This window comes from Physeter macrocephalus, chromosome 4 (assembly GCF_002837175.3).
Source record: "Physeter macrocephalus isolate SW-GA chromosome 4, ASM283717v5, whole genome shotgun sequence".
Classification (NCBI taxonomy): domain Eukaryota; kingdom Metazoa; phylum Chordata; class Mammalia; order Artiodactyla; family Physeteridae; genus Physeter; species Physeter macrocephalus.
Window position 1 is genome coordinate 8,805,030 of NC_041217.1, and position 15,965 is coordinate 8,820,994.

Below are 15,965 nucleotides of genomic sequence, written 5' to 3' on the forward strand. Positions count from 1 at the left end.
TTAGACATTAAAACTGAGACATTTAAAATATTTATTAATTGCTTTAAAAGTAACAATAAGTTCATTACATGTTAATGATAATGTATTTTTTAAATGAAGCATAAATATCTTTACCAAAGCAAAAGAGTAGTGAGACGAGTGCATTATTTTAGATTTTTGTAAATATCTTTAATGTCTGGCTTAATAGCACACAGCTGGATTCTCCTATCAGCTTCTTTATTCAGTCTCTTGCAATGTTTTCGTTTTGTTTTGTTTTTGGTTGAAGTACATGATTTAGTCTCACACATATGTGTAGTTGGAGAGGGAGAAATATGTTAATTTCTTTTCCAGGATATTATGGATATTCTTTGATATTATATGAAAACTCCAAAAGTGTTCCTCTCCTAAAGATTGGTAGCAGTGTGAAATCTGAGATCATATTAATGAACTTTGTACTTTGATATATAAAAATCCTTTGGTTTATCTTGCTCTTCAAAAGGATCTTTTATTCTTGGAGGATCTTATAACAGTGTGCATTGGTCATTTTGAAAATTTACCAACTTAGGCAGATTTTCTAAATGTTGACACATGATTATATATGTTATCAAGAAGTCACATTTGTTAATATCAGCATCTGTATCATTAGAAGAATTGATAAGTATCCTGAAACTTTTAAACTCACAGTGGTGGATCTATGGATCTGAATCTTACAAAATTCTAATTTTCACTTGAGAATTCAAATTTTATGAAGGACAACAAACACTATCAGATGTTTTCCTTGAAGTGACAGGCTCATTTCACTCATTTTCAAGAAAATATCTGCCAGGTACCGTCTGAACAACCGTATTTATCTGTTGTATGTCCTTTCAAGTAAAAAATGATGTTCCAAGAAAAAAGCAGCAAAACTTAGCGGACAGTTCAAACAATTGCACCAATGCCTTTCCTGGAATCAACTGGCATGATTTGGTTTGCAGCTGAAGTGCTTTATTTGTACCACCTGTTTCACTCAACCACTTGTACTCTGAGGTCAAAATATAATAAAAATTCTACTGCTTTATCAAAGACATTCTTCACTAAAATTGGTTTTTGTTTTGTTAATTTTTTAAATTACACATGTGTGTCAGTGAAACAGTTTAATGCCACTGCCTAGGTATATGCTAAAATACCAGCAGTTTTACCCTCGATTGCTGTTGTGCTACAGTGTAAATAAGAAAGCAGGGGAAAAAAGCAAAAACTGTTTGGAATTATTATGGAAACAATTTTGAGCTCACAAACCCCTTGAAAAGGGTCTTAGGAATTCCCAGGGTTACATGGACCCCACTTTGAGAACTGCTGTTCTGGAGTATACAGTGAAACGTTTAACCAACATTATTAGATGCCTCCATATTTTGGAGTCCATTGTTTGGAAAAGGTGAAAAAGAGAATGATGAAAGACGTTTGATTAATGTATAAAATCTAAGCTAAATATGATCGCATTTGTTTGAAAATTGCACGTATTTCTGAGACTCAAAAAATTGCTTAAGATAATCTCATTAACCTTTAGAAAGGTGGAAACAGTAAAACTGCTAATTCTCATTACTGCCCTTTAAATCAAACGTTTACTATTCCACTTAGTAACTTGTTTTTCCTTTTTCTCTTATTTTATTACTTCTTTCCATTTTCCCCCCAACTTTTAAAAATTGAGTGTTTTTAGAGAAATTAAAGTTTTTTTGCTTTACTTCAAGGGTTAGGAAAACATTATTTTATCATTGTGTACTTAAAGTACCTTAAGTTACAGAAATACATAGTGATGAGTGCATATCCCTGTGCTCCCACACCCATGTCTACTAACCCCTTCTAACAGTTTGACTCATTCATGTAATCAACGAGTAGTTGTTGAGCACCTTCTTTGTGCTGGGCATTGTTTTAGGTCCTAGGGATGTAATGGTGGATAAGGCAGGCATGTGTCTTCTTATTGGTAACAACTATCACCATAGCAGTACCAACAACAGCCCACATTTACCATGTTTGTTGTGTGCCAGATATTGTGCTTTAGATATATTATTTATTTAACCCTTGCAACAGCCCTATGAGATGTTACCCTCATTTCATAGATGAAGAAATTGAGGCCTAGAAAAATTAACTTACTTGCCTGAGGTCACACAGCTAGTACCTGGTGGATCCAGAATTTAAACCCAGGTCTAAAGCCCAGGTTGGTGGTTCCACCTGCCATACTGCCTCCCACATTTTCTATTCACTTGTTAACACATTCTTATTATCTTTTTTCTTTTTCTTTTTTTTTACTGAAGTTGGACTGTTGTGCCAAATATTTGGCATCTTTCTTCACTCAATGATAAAAGTTTGGGGGCTTCCCTGGTGGCGCAGTGGTTGAGAGTCTGCCTGCCGATGCAGGGGACATGGGTTCGTGCCCCAGTCCGGGAGGATCCCACATGCCGCAGAGCGGCTGGGCCCGTGAGCCGTGGCCACTGAGCCTGCGTGTCCGGAGCCTGTGCTCTGCAACAAGAGAGGCCGCGACAGTGAGAGGCACTCGCACCGCAATGAGGAGTGGCCCCCGCTTACCGCAACTAGAGAAAGACCTCGCACAGAAATGAAGACCCAACACGGCCCCCAAAATAAATAAATAAATAAATTTATAAAACAACAATTAACATTTAGTACATCACATAACCACCTTTAAAAAAAAAAGTTTGACTTTCAGTGCACATTACAGTATTAGCTAACATATTGAAGGCTTATCAGGTACTTTTATATGTATTATTTTTTAGTATTAATTTATTTGTAGTAACTGATCCTCACAATGACCCTATGTGGTTTTACAGGTTCCTCGTCATTTCACAGATGTGGAAATTGAGTCCCAGAGAGGTTAAGAAACTTGCCCAAGTTATGTAGCTAGTCAGTGGGAGAGCTGGGTGCAAACCCAGGCACTGTTGCCTTGAAGTCCATACTCTTTTTTTTTTTTTTTTTTTTTTTTTTTTTGTGGTATGCAGGCCTCCCTCCGCTGCGGCCTCTCCCGTTGCGGAGCACAGGCTCCGGACGCGCAGGCTCAGCGGCCGAAGTTCTTAAGCATTGTTAAAATAGTTTTATTATTTCCTGCCCTTGTTAGGGCCTAATACCATGCTTGGCACAACTTTCAACCTGCGGTTGGTTGAATCCGCGGACCCAGAACCCGTTGGATACAGAGGACTGAATGTATTTGTTAAATACCAGTGAATCGTTAACTTTTTAAAGCCTACCCCCCACCCCACTCAACTTTTTACTTAGTATATCTTAGAGGAATCAGCATGGTGATTCTTTGTGTTTGGTATTTGAGAACGTATACTTCACAATAATTGTGTGGATTGGATGAAGCAGGTAGTCTTGTTTTAAACATGAGGAAAGTGAGGCTCAAAGACATGTTCTCACTCAAGGTAAAGAACTTAAAGGCAGTGGTAGAATTACAACCGAGTTCTCTTGAATCATTGCTTATTTCTCTTTCCATTATACCATGCATTATTTGGAATTGAATGTACATAAGGGGATTATTAGAATTGAATGTATATAAGGAGATAGATGCTAACAGTTAAGTACTATGTTTTCCTTACACAGAGATGTGTATGTGTGTGTGTGTCTAACATAAGGTTATTTAAACAGTGTCACCACTTGAAATTATACCTTTGCAGAAGATTTGGGGGCTCTTTTAATTCAGTGGCTTTTGTTGTGTTTTTGTATGATACGTGCAATGTTTTAATGTTTGGCCTTTTTACAGTTGATTTCCAATAGCATAACCAGTGTTAACAAGTGCATTAGTGTTCTTTTGTGCCCTTTCTTGGTACACGTATAAATATAGGTTCACACTTAAACAAGCTTTTTTTCCCACCTTAATGTATGTGGACGTCTAGCAACCTGTTCTAGACATTCAGGTTGTTTCTAGTTCTTCTCTACTAAAAATAACGAAGTAACTCTCCTTGTACCTGTATCTTTAATACTTGGGTGGGAGCTAATAGATACTTGCTGAGCAGAGCAAATTGAGGGACTGAATGGTATGAATGCCCTAAGTCACATAGTTGGTTGGTCCAGTATTTTTTTTTTAACCACAGATTTTTGCCTGTGATCTAAAGGCTTCTCCAGCACTCACTTGAAAATAATCTGGAACAATAGAAAGTGCCCAGACTTTGGAACCAGACATGGGTTTTAATTAACTTTTTGGCATATATTAGTTTTAGTGAATTTAGGTAAGACACCTAACATCCCTAAGCCTCTTCCATATAATACTTTCCTTGCAGGGATTAGAGAAAATGCATTCAAAGCACTTTACACATTGAAGTTACTGGTAAATACAGCTGTTTTTTTCTGTTGTGATCATAATGCTACCTGACATTTAATGGATCCTTAAAGTGTGCCGAGGCATTGTATTAAATGTATCTCATGCATAATAAATTACCTTATGAGATAGTAAGTTATCTCATTTATTTCTCACAACAGCTCTATGAGTATGGGGAACAGAGAGGTTCAGTGGTCATATAGCCGGTAAATGGAGGAGCCATGGTTCACACCTTGGCAGTTTGGAGGCCAGGTTCTTAACCAGTACACCATTACCACCATATGACCTACTAGAGCGCAGTTCTCGACCTTGGTACTCTTGCTTTGCCTTGCAGGGATTAGACACTTTGGGACAGATAATTCTCTGTTGTCAGGGGCTATTCTGTGCAATGTAGGATGTTCAGTATCTCTGGCCTCTACCTACTAGGTGCTACCTCCCCCTCCCCAAGTGACAGTAGTGACAGTAAAAATGTCTTCAGACATTTTGAGATGTTCCCTGGTGGGGGTGGGGGGTGCAGAGGCATAAAAGAAATCATCCTGGTTGAGAACCACTGTTGTAGAAGAAGAACATATTTGGGGGACTCTGATGTAGTTGATATTAAATTAAATTTTTAAAGTACAGAATTGGAATTTAGGAAAAGGGTCAGAACTAAATAGTGTTCTGAAATTCACTGTTAAGTGGTAGCTATTTATTACCACTTTATTTATTTTTTTACTTATTTTATTTATTTTATTTTATTATTTAATTTTCGCTTCGTTGGGTCTTTGTTGCTGCGCTCAGGCTTTCTCTAGTTGCAGCGAGCGGGGGCTGCTCTTCGTTGCAGTGCGCAGGCTTCTCATTGCGGTGGCTTCTCTTGTTCTGGAGCACAGGCTCTGGGCGTGTGGGCTTCAGTAGTTGTAGCATGCAGGCTCAGTAGTTGTGGCTCATGGGCTCTAGAGCGCCGGCTCAGTAGTAGTGGCACATGAGCTTAGTTGCTCTGTGGCATGTGGGATCTTCCTGAACCAGGGCTCGAACCCATGTTCTCTGCATTGGCAGGCGGATTCTCAGCCACTGCGCCACCAGGGAAGCCCCTATTACCACTTTAAAAATAAAGTGTACGGTAAGGAAAAAAGGGGGCTGCGGGCAGAGCTGTGGAAACATAGAAGCTGAGTGAAGAGAGTGGATGAAGAGGAGCCAGAGATTGAGACTGAGAAGGAGGAGTCATGGGGTCGTGTTCCAGTGAAAATAAATCTTGAAACTTTTTAAAGTTGTCAAAGGAATATACTCCCACTGTAATAATTAGGAAATAGTAAAGGTAGGACAAGGATTTGACTGTGAGCTTTATCAGTTTCACCATTTTAAATTGTCATGTCTTATCGCCCCCAAAGGTGCTTTTCTTTCAGTTAATATTTTATTTAATGGCGAAGGAAAAAAAATGAGTTATTTTGTTTTCTGAAGAAATAATTTCTTATTTCAGGTTGCCGAGGAGCCCAAGTAGAAGAAATATGGAGTTTAGAGCCTGAGAATTTTGAAAAATTAAAGTAAGTATGTTTTTACTTATGTTAAAAGTAATATGTCTATACTTAAGCAAACTTTCATGAGTTTACTTTACTTGGGTTACCTTAGGCTGAACACATTATCTCTTTTAAGATTTTTTACAGTTGTGTGAGGTAGGTATCATTCCCATTTTATAACCAAGAACCTGAGGCTCATAGATAAGTAATTTGCAAGGGATTCAAAACTAAGTCTCTGTAATTCCATATCAACAAAGTACTGATAGGTTGATTTTTTTACAACTTTCACTTATAGATCAATAGTGTTAGAACATGGAACACATTTTAACATAAAACACATGAATAATAGGTCAGTCTGCAAAACTATATTTGACAGATAATGTATATTAATAGTGATTGAGAACTTTTTAAAAAAATTAGTTTACTTTCGGCTGTGTTGGGTCTTCATGCTGCACGCAGGCTTTCTCTAGTTGCAGCGAGCAGGGGCCACCCTTCGTTGCGGTGCGCAGGCTTCTTATTGCGGTGGCTTCTCTTGTTGCAGAGCACGGGTTCTAGGTGCATGGGTTCAGTAGTTGTGGCTCATGGGCTCTAGAGCGCAGGCTCAGTAGCTGTGGCGCACGGACTTAGTTGCTCCGTGGCATGTGGGATCTTCCCGGACCAGGACTCGAACCCGTGTCCCCTGCATTGGCAGGCAGACTCTCAGCCACTGTGCCACCAGGGAAGTCCCAGAACTTTTTTTTATGCATTATTACATTGCTTCTTGGGGAGGTTACAGTTCAGATTCCAAATGTTGATGCCAGGAAGTACCTTCCTCTTACTCCATCCTTCTGACGTCTCTGGGCCTCTCCTTAACCCCCAACCTCCAAGCATTGACCCTGGATTGCAAATGGAGGGCTAGGGAGTTTTCACAGCGGGGAGCATTCGTAGGTCCTGGAATGGGGACAGTAGGGATATGTTTTTATAGTAAGGAGACAGTTCCCTCCCCCCTATTTTCTTCTGCCCCACAAAGAGAGCAATCATTTTAGATGGAATAAGAGAGAAATTCTGGCTGGATGATCAGGGAAGGTTAATTAAAGATGCATCATTTGACCTGTCTTTAAGGGATAGGAAAGATTTTTGTTGCATGGAAGGCAGTGGTGAAAGGTAGACTGGAGAGAATCCTAAAGTAGTGATTTAATGGTTTGTGGGCAACAACCGTTCCTTTGGGGAGGTGGTGATTTCATTATGTGTGAGATGCAACATCCAGTCATACTGTAGTGTGATGGTTGCTCATGCACCCAATAATTATATGAAGGCGACGTCCTATATTTCATAGTATTTATGCTAGCAGCCATTTATCTGTAAACATCCTATGTGAACTTTATTCATGTATATCAGAATTCAGTCTAGGGTTAACAGCTTCTTCTAGTTTTCCTATGTTCTTTCTGTTTTTAAGTGAGGTAATATAAGGTAGAATTGAATAATGCACAGATTTGAGATTATTCCTTTCATTATAATTCCATTTTAATTGATGTATTTTTTTTAAGTTTTGTTAGCCGTGTCTTGGGCAACATTCTAGTAACTATGAACAGCAATAGAAATCTTAAAAAAATTTTTCAAATTTACTTCATTTGCGTTGTGTTTGTTAAGTAAATGACGAAAACTTAACATATTGACAGTGTGTTAAAAGAAGCAAGGTTTGGTGTCACTAATTTGTATTTTTTTGTTTTGTAGGCCAGTTCATGGGTTGATTTTTCTTTTCAAGTGGCAGCCAGGAGAAGAACCAGCAGGCTCTGTGGTTCAGGACTCCAGACTTGACACGATATTTTTTGCCAAGCAGGTATGGTCCTTGGATACTGTGGAGTCTCAAGAGCAACCCTCTTTACAAACAGGACTCTTCCACCTGTGTCTCTAGTGTAGCAGTTCTCAAACTTCTCGGTCCTAGGACTCCTTCACATTCTTAAAAATTATTGAGATCCCCAAAGACCTTCTGTTTATATGGGTTATATTTATTAGTATTTATCATTTAGACATTAAAACTGAGACATTTAAAATATTTATTAATTGCTTTAAAAGTAACAATAAGTTCATTACATGTTAATGATAATGTATTTTTTAAATGAAGCATAAATATCTTTACCAAAGCAAAAGAGTAGTGAGACGAGTGCATTATTTTAGATTTTTGTAAATATCTTTAATGTCTGGCTTAATAGCACACAGCTGGATTCTCCTATCAGCTTCTTTATTCAGTCTCTTGCAATGTTTTCGTTTTGTTTTGTTTTTGGTTGAAGTACATGATTTAGTCTCACACATATGTGTAGTTGGAGAGGGAGAAATATGTTAATTTCTTTTCCAGGATATTATGGATATTCTTTGATATTATATGAAAACTCCAAAAGTGTTCCTCTCCTAAAGATTGGTAGCAGTGTGAAATCTGAGATCATATTAATGAACTTTGTACTTTGATATATAAAAATCCTTTGGTTTATCTTGCTCTTCAAAAGGATCTTTTATTCTTGGAGGATCTTATAACAGTGTGCATTGGTCATTTTGAAAATTTACCAACTTAGGCAGATTTTCTAAATGTTGACACATGATTATATATGTTATCAAGAAGTCACATTTGTTAATATCAGCATCTGTATCATTAGAAGAATTGATAAGTATCCTGAAACTTTTAAACTCACAGTGGTGGATCTATGGATCTGAATCTTACAAAATTCTAATTTTCACTTGAGAATTCAAATTTTATGAAGGACAACAAACACTATCAGATGTTTTCCTTGAAGTGACAGGCTCATTTCACTCATTTTCAAGAAAATATCTGCCAGGTACCGTCTGAACAACCGTATTTATCTGTTGTATGTCCTTTCAAGTAAAAAATGATGTTCCAAGAAAAAAGCAGCAAAACTTAGCGGACAGTTCAAACAATTGCACCAATGCCTTTCCTGGAATCAACTGGCATGATTTGGTTTGCAGCTGAAGTGCTTTATTTGTACCACCTGTTTCACTCAACCACTTGTACTCTGAGGTCAAAATATAATAAAAATTCTACTGCTTTATCAAAGACATTCTTCACTAAAATTGGTTTTTGTTTTGTTAATTTTTTAAATTACACATGTGTGTCAGTGAAACAGTTTAATGCCACTGCCTAGGTATATGCTAAAATACCAGCAGTTTTACCCTCGATTGCTGTTGTGCTACAGTGTAAATAAGAAAGCAGGGGAAAAAAGCAAAAACTGTTTGGAATTATTATGGAAACAATTTTGAGCTCACAAACCCCTTGAAAAGGGTCTTAGGAATTCCCAGGGTTACATGGACCCCACTTTGAGAACTGCTGTTCTGGAGTATACAGTGAAACGTTTAACCAACATTATTAGATGCCTCCATATTTTGGAGTCCATTGTTTGGAAAAGGTGAAAAAGAGAATGATGAAAGACGTTTGATTAATGTATAAAATCTAAGCTAAATATGATCGCATTTGTTTGAAAATTGCACGTATTTCTGAGACTCAAAAAATTGCTTAAGATAATCTCATTAACCTTTAGAAAGGTGGAAACAGTAAAACTGCTAATTCTCATTACTGCCCTTTAAATCAAACGTTTACTATTCCACTTAGTAACTTGTTTTTCCTTTTTCTCTTATTTTATTACTTCTTTCCATTTTCCCCCCAACTTTTAAAAATTGAGTGTTTTTAGAGAAATTAAAGTTTTTTTGCTTTACTTCAAGGGTTAGGAAAACATTATTTTATCATTGTGTACTTAAAGTACCTTAAGTTACAGAAATACATAGTGATGAGTGCATATCCCTGTGCTCCCACACCCATGTCTACTAACCCCTTCTAACAGTTTGACTCATTCATGTAATCAACGAGTAGTTGTTGAGCACCTTCTTTGTGCTGGGCATTGTTTTAGGTCCTAGGGATGTAATGGTGGATAAGGCAGGCATGTGTCTTCTTATTGGTAACAACTATCACCATAGCAGTACCAACAACAGCCCACATTTACCATGTTTGTTGTGTGCCAGATATTGTGCTTTAGATATATTATTTATTTAACCCTTGCAACAGCCCTATGAGATGTTACCCTCATTTCATAGATGAAGAAATTGAGGCCTAGAAAAATTAACTTACTTGCCTGAGGTCACACAGCTAGTACCTGGTGGATCCAGAATTTAAACCCAGGTCTAAAGCCCAGGTTGGTGGTTCCACCTGCCATACTGCCTCCCACATTTTCTATTCACTTGTTAACACATTCTTATTATCTTTTTTCTTTTTCTTTTTTTTTACTGAAGTTGGACTGTTGTGCCAAATATTTGGCATCTTTCTTCACTCAATGATAAAAGTTTGGGGGCTTCCCTGGTGGCGCAGTGGTTGAGAGTCTGCCTGCCGATGCAGGGGACATGGGTTCGTGCCCCAGTCCGGGAGGATCCCACATGCCGCAGAGCGGCTGGGCCCGTGAGCCGTGGCCACTGAGCCTGCGTGTCCGGAGCCTGTGCTCTGCAACAAGAGAGGCCGCGACAGTGAGAGGCACTCGCACCGCAATGAGGAGTGGCCCCCGCTTACCGCAACTAGAGAAAGACCTCGCACAGAAATGAAGACCCAACACGGCCCCCAAAATAAATAAATAAATAAATTTATAAAACAACAATTAACATTTAGTACATCACATAACCACCTTTAAAAAAAAAAGTTTGACTTTCAGTGCACATTACAGTATTAGCTAACATATTGAAGGCTTATCAGGTACTTTTATATGTATTATTTTTTAGTATTAATTTATTTGTAGTAACTGATCCTCACAATGACCCTATGTGGTTTTACAGGTTCCTCGTCATTTCACAGATGTGGAAATTGAGTCCCAGAGAGGTTAAGAAACTTGCCCAAGTTATGTAGCTAGTCAGTGGGAGAGCTGGGTGCAAACCCAGGCACTGTTGCCTTGAAGTCCATACTCTTTTTTTTTTTTTTTTTTTTTTTTTTTTTGTGGTATGCAGGCCTCCCTCCGCTGCGGCCTCTCCCGTTGCGGAGCACAGGCTCCGGACGCGCAGGCTCAGCGGCCATGGCTCACGGGCCCAGCCGCTCCGCGGCACGTGGGATCCTCCCGGACCGGGGCACGAACCCGGTTCCTCTGCATCGGCAGGCGGACTCGCAACCACTGCGCCACCAGGGAAGCCCGAAGTCTATACTCTTAACCATATCACGACACCACCTCTTTTAAAAGTATTCTTAGTATAAGCGTCCTATAATTTATTTAACTAAATTTCTTAATGATAAACATTTTGAGATTCTAATTATTTCTGTAACACAAATAATCAATTTATAAATTGTAATATTTATCATTGTACTATAATAATTATAGTCACTGTTTGTGATTTTCAAGATCTAGGTAGTAGAGAAAAAGTAGGGGACAGATAGTTTGGTCCTTCAGGTGATTTTTCTCCTTTTAAATACAGTTTTTTTTAAGATATAAGAATCTATACCCATGATATAAAATGTAAGCATTATAAATGTACAGTGTAGAAAATAAAAGTCCATTATAATCCCTGCTCCAGAGATAACCACTTAAAACAGTTTATATTTTTCAAGATTTTTTCATATATATTTGTGTGTGTATTTAATTATATTTCTTCCATACTAAATTGTAAACCCAGGAGTTTTCATGTATAATCCCTGACACATAGGTATCTGATAAATGTAGAAAGAATATTACAGTTAAAGAACACTAGGATTCACTAAGACACTAACAATGACTGACTTATAGAGGCCTAGGTATTTTTAAGGTATAAGAAAGTACTCTACAAAGAAAAAAAAATGATACTGGAGTATGAATTTATAATTTCTAGAGTCCCTTGATACTTTTCTAGTTCTGTATTACATTTCTACCTTACTATAATTTAATGTTTTATTTGTATTACATTATTCCTGCCATGTTTATTAATATGCCAGATTAGTGATTTCCCAATTATATTGTATTTTTTATACTATATTTTGCCAGCAGTTTCTATTAAACTGATCAGTAATTCAACAACAATATCTATCAGTCTTTTTAGTGTATGCCTCCTATGAGCCTATGCTAGAAATTTTATAGTATGTATTACATAAATATATAATCCTTGGTTCCAGGCTTCAAGAGCTTATAGTAAAGATTTCCAATCCAGGGTCTCTGGACTCTGAGGAATATTTTCAGATATTTAAAACATTTAATTAAAATTATATTTATTATTATATTTATTTGTGATAATGTCATACAGATTAACTAAATACATAGTTTGGGTGTTTATGGATGCATCGTTTTAGAGAGGTAGTACTGCCTGTCTTATGCTAATCATATGCTCTAATTGGAAGTGTGCATATGTGTGGATCATTGATTAACAAAATATCTAGAAAAGAAGGTGTCTTGTAGCAGTTACAATTTGTGTATAAGGATCCAGGAATGACCCTTTTGGCATTGCTTCTCTGCAAAACATTGTTGTCTTGTTACTGTTTCACTGATGAGAAAGCTAAGGTCTGTCTGACTTATTGCTTTAGGCCATTGGTACTAGGTGTGTGTGACTTCACCTGTTCAGTCTTTCAGGAAAGAATGATTGAGTGTCTGCAGTGTGTCAGACACTGTGCCAGGTGCTTGGGGAATGATAACCAGTCAGGAGCCCTCTCCTCAAGGGTGTTTAGAGCTTAGTGGAGGAGATTGGTATTAATCAGTGAAATACAAAATTACAGTGGCAATAAGTGCTGCATGGAGTGAAATGAGAACCGTATTGTGAAGTTTAAAAATAATCTATTAAGACTACCCTCCCTTCGGACACCAGCTACAGAGTTTTGGGTACCACAAACCACCCTCACTTCTGATAGTCGCAAGTTTGGGGAGTCCCCAAGACCACCTTCAGGTTCTGTAATTTGTTAGAAAAACTCATAGACCTCACCAAAATCTGTTACAGTCACATAGTTTATTACAGTGAAAGGACACAGATTAAATTCAGCCACGGGAAGAGACACAGAGGGCAGGCAGAGTCCAGGAAAGCTGCTCCATGTCTTCTCCCAGGGCGGTCAAAGCCAGCGCTGTAACTTGACTGGCAGTGATGTGGGACGGTGTGCACAGAGTGCTGCCCCTCAGGCCATCTCAGCCGATTCTTGGTATCGAGTTTTTATTGGCCCTCAGTCTCTAGCCACCCTGGAGGTTGAGATGATATTGTTGACCCAGAACCCACCCTAAGTCACACTGTGAGACTATCTGTGTGGCCTGCAGCCCCCAGGTAAACGAAGACACTTTTGTGAGTCATGGCTTCTCAAGAGCTTAGACATCACCTCCCAGGAGCCAAGGGCAAAGGCCAGGCGTCTCTTAGGGCAAGACTAGATTCTTCACTGCACACATAAAAATGAGACTGACCTCTTCAGGGAGATCTGAGAGAGAAAGCTTCTCTGAGTAAGTGACGTTTCAGCTGAAATCTAAAGGCTAAGTAGGTATTAACTGGGGGGAAAAGGTTGAGGATCATCCCAGATTACTAACAGCTTTATAGTAAAAGCGAGTAAGGCTAGTAGAATGTACTGTTACAGGAAGGCCAGGGTAGCTGGACTGGAGAGCGCACAGGCAGGGTGGTAGGAGATGATGAAGCTGAGCAAGCAGTGTGTGAGTCAGGGTTCAGTACGATCAGGTGTAGAGAAACAATGGTTTATAAGAATCACAAGTTTTTCTCTTTCTCATTCACCGTGGAGCACGTCAAGATGGCAGGCTCTTTTGTTTTGTTCCTTTGTGTGTGCTTTCTATTCCAAAGGTTACTTCATGGTCTGAGATGATTGTTGGGAGTTTCAGCCGTTCTATCTCAATTCCACATTCAAGACAGTAGAAGCGGACAACACACTCTCTTTTTACGGACGTTTTCTAGAACTTGCTCATGTTGCATGCTTTCTTCTCTTTGTCCAGAACTCAGTCACGTGGCTGTACTTAGCAGCAGAGGGGGAAGCTGTCCTCATTCCAGGTGGACATGGACCCAGATAAAATTTGGGTCCTCTGTTCATCTGGAAGAGGGAGAAGGTGGATATTAGAGAATAACTCTCCACTTCCTACCAAGATGTGGACAGAGGCAGAGCATGCTTGAGCCTTTTGTCTGTATCCTAAGAGCAGGAGAAGGTTATTGAGGTGTTTTAAGAAGGGTGACATGATCAGATTTTCATTTAGAAGAGATCACTTTGGCTACAGTGTGGGGAATGTGTTTGAGGAGGAGGGAGTGGTGTAGGATATGAGACTACATATCAGTTAGGAGGCTTTTGTAGAAGTCCATGCAAAAGCAGGTAAAAGACTGTTAGTAGTGATAGATGTGAACAGATTTGATTAATACTCAGGAGGTAAAGTAGCACCTTTAATGTGTAATGATTAGACGTGATGAAGGAAGAGGACAGATCAGTCAGTGAAGATGAGTGTGTTTTTCTTTTCCTTTTTAAAAAGTTGATCTTCAGGTACACAGCATGGAATTATGATAATTCTTGACTGATGACACACGCTCATGTCCTCCTTTTATTTATTTGTTTACTTGTTTGGTGACTAAGTAACGTAGTAAGCACCTAAGAACTCACCGCCTCGATAAATGTCATCGAACTATCATTTCCTTCTGTCCCGCCCGTTGTCCCGCATAGCTCTCTTCCTCCCTCCCCTCATCCAGGTAACCTGCATGTGGAATTCTGTATATCGTTGCCTTGCTTTCCACTTTCTGTATTTTTTTCTAATCCTAAAAGGGCTGTGTGTATATAAAATTTTAACTTGATAAAAAGTACCATGCTCTTTGTAGTTTTGGGAGACTTACTTTTTTGACTTAATATTTTAAGATTTATCCACTAGTTGTTTATCAAAATAGTTAACTTATTTTGCATGCTGTACAATAGTAATTGCACAAATGTGCGTGAAGAGTAAGTAATTGCTTACTCTTTGTAGATTGGCATTTGAGTTTTCATTTGCATTACTGTAAACTGTGTGGCTATATACATTTTTGTACGTCTCCTGTTGTATTTGTGCAAATTTCTCCTGGTACATATGTAAAAGTACAACAGTGCTTCTTCTGATAGGTAAATGTAACTTTAGGAGGAAATATCAAAGTGCTTTCAGAAGTAGATACTCCAGTTTACACCCCTACTAGCAATATCTGAGTTACTGTGTAGCCACATACTCCAATACGTGGTATTGTCAGGCCTTTTTTTTTTTCTTTAATAAATTTATTTATTTATTTATTTTGGGCTGCATTGGGTCTTCGTTATTGGGTCTTCATTGCTGCGTGCAGGCTTTCTCTAGTTGTGGCAAGCGGGGGCTGCTCTTCATGGCGGTGGCCTCTCTTGTTCCAGAGCACGGGCTCTAGGCACGTGGGCTTCAGTAGTTGTGGTTCGCAGGCTCAGTAGTTGTGGTTCGCGGGCTCTAGAGCGCAGGCTCAATAGTTGTGGCACACGGACTTAGTTGCTCTGCGGCATGTGGGATCTTCCCAGACCAGGGCTCAAACCCATGTCCCCTGCATTGGCAGGCAGATTCTCAACCATTGCCCCAGAGGCCTTTTGGATTTTTGCCAGCCCGCTCATTCTAAATGGTACTTCATTATGGTCTTGGTTTACATCTCCCTGGGCACTAATCATGTTGAAAGGGTGTTGATGTACTTAGTGGCCATATGTGTTTCTTCTGTGAAATTCTTAAATTATTTTTCTGTAGGAGTAATTGTACTTTTTGATTTGTAGGCATTGCTTATATCTTCATGATACTGCTTCTCCAAGTTGGCACCTTATTGTTTTACCTTTTCTGGGTGTCTTTTTTTTTTTTTTTTTTTTTTTTTGTGGTATGCGGGCCTCCCTCTGTTGTGGCCTCTCCCGTTGGGGAGCACAGGCTCCGGACGCGCAGGCTCAGCGACCATGGCTCACGCGCCCAGCTGCTCCGTGGCATGTGGGATCCTCCCAGACCGGGGCGCAAACCCGGTTCCCCTGCATCGGCAGGCGGACGCGCAACCACTGCGCCACCAGGGAAGCCCCTGGGTGTCTTTTGATGAACAGAATTTTGTGTTTTATTTACTTATTTATTTATTTTTATAAATTTATTTATTTTATTTATTTATTATTTTTGGCTGCGTTGGGTCTTCGTTGCTGCGCGCTGGCTTTCTCTAGTTGCGGTGAGCGGGGGCTGCTCTTTGTTGCAGTGCGCAGGCTTCTCATTGCAGTGGCTTCTCCTGTTGCGGGGCATGGGCTCTAGGTG

At 39.1% G+C, this 15,965-nt stretch overlaps 1 protein-coding gene across 2 annotated transcripts in view; it reads left to right on the forward strand.

Annotated features, from left to right (window-relative positions):
• The window catches only part of UCHL5 (ubiquitin C-terminal hydrolase L5), a 61,324-nt gene that overhangs the window by 10,393 nt on the left and 34,966 nt on the right, over positions 1–15,965 (forward strand). The window lies entirely within an intron of this gene.